The sequence below is a fragment of the Sus scrofa genome, chromosome 1 (genome assembly GCF_054392235.1).
Source record: "Sus scrofa isolate SSC_HxYL_T2T_F1_AM1 chromosome 1, Sscrofa_HxYL_maternal_Yorkshire_Landrace_v2.0, whole genome shotgun sequence".
NCBI lineage: Eukaryota > Metazoa > Chordata > Mammalia > Artiodactyla > Suidae > Sus > Sus scrofa.
In genome coordinates, this window is record NC_139383.1 from 273,518,441 (window position 1) to 273,520,075 (window position 1,635).

General features: G+C 49.1%; 1 pseudogene; it reads right to left on the reverse strand.

The window, feature by feature from the left end:
• Nucleotides 1-226: 226 nt before the first annotated feature.
• Nucleotides 227-1,180, reverse strand: LOC100522535 (olfactory receptor 5C1-like; annotated as a pseudogene).
• Between the last annotated feature and the right edge of the window lie 455 nt (nucleotides 1,181-1,635).

Consider the following 1,635-nt stretch of genomic DNA (forward strand, 5'->3'; position numbering starts at 1 on the left):
TTAACAGCAAATTAATCTTGGTTCTGTTGCTAGGTCTAGAATCCTTCAGGTTCCTGCCTCCTGTCTGTAAGCTTCAGTTTCTCCCCCTTTTCAGCCCCTCAAACAATTTAAGACACACAGCCAGAGGAACATCCATCTTTATCCACAGTGATGGGGGCCAGGAAGGATGTCCTCATTTCTTCAGGGTCAGTCCTAACCAGCCTGCTGGGATCTCTCACATGTGCACTCACCGTGGATAGCAGCACCAGCTCTGGGACCTTCTGAGTGCCTCCTTGATCTCTATGTTGCAGAGGCTGTAGATGAGTGGGTTGAGGGCTGGGACGACAAGGGTGTAGAACACAGATGCCATCTTGTCGCTATCCAGGACATAGCTGGATCTGGGATGCAGGTAGATGAAAATGAGTGTCCTGTACAGCATGGGCACAGCTGTGAGGTGGGAGCCACAGGTAGAGGCTGTTCACCAGCAGCCCTGGAATGAGCACTTGCACATCACAGCACCAGCGATGAACCTGTAGGACACAGCAATAGCCAACACCATGGCTGTCTGGATGAAGCCACAGATAGGAAAGAGTAGGAGTTCATTGAGACTGGTGTCATTGAAGGAGATGGCCAGCAGTGGAGGGATATTGCAGAAGAAGCTGTTCACCTCCCGGGAGCTGCAGAAGCTCAGGTGAAGGTGAAGGTCGGGTGGACCATGGCACTCAGTGCCTCACCCAGGCCTGATGCTCCCAGCAAGGCCAGGCATAGATGCCATGATATGGCCATGGTGTATAGAAGAGGGTTTCTGATGGCCACATAGCAGCCATAGACCATGACTACCCAAAGGCAACACCCAGCATCTGCCAGCCCTGAAAACACAAACATCTGGAGGGCACAGGCTGCATAGGGGATGGTGGCGAGGGGCAGCAGCAGGTCCACCAGCATCTTGGGGGCGATGGCTGAGGAATAGCAGGCGTCCAGCAGGGAGAGGTTGGCCAGGAAGAAGTACATGGGTGTGTGGAGCTGGGTGTCCATGCAGATCAGTAGGTAGCATCATGCCCATGTTTCCCAGCAGGCTCACCAGGTAGATGGGCAGGAAGACCAGGAAGAGGGTGATGCACAGGTTCCAGCAATCTGTGATGCCCAGAAGGATGAATTTGGCATGAGCACCCCTGGTCCAGGTGAAGTTCTCTGGCCTCATCCTGCTGAACAGAAACGGAGGAGAGACAAAGCGGAGGGAGCTAAGGGAAAGGTCATGACCTTCATGGTGGAGAAAGCATTTTGTACTGGTATCAGGACTTGGGTGTTAGTCCTACCTGGTAACAAGATTGCTGTGTGACCTTGGACAAGCCATATCACCTCTTAAAACCTTTGTTTCTATCACTGAGAAGTCACTTCCATTTAACCTTCATGGGGGAGGAAATCTTGCCTGTTTTTATCAATTTTGTATCCACAGTACTGAGAACATAGCCTGGGACATAGTGCTCAATTGCTTTATTGCACTTTGCTTTATTGAATTTTACTTTATCGTGCTTTACAGATAGAGCTTTTTTTTTAACAAATTAAAGATTTGTGGCACCTTTTTCTTTTTTATATTTAATTAATTTAAAAGATTTTACTGATTTCTGCTACACAACAAAGTGATTCAGTTATACA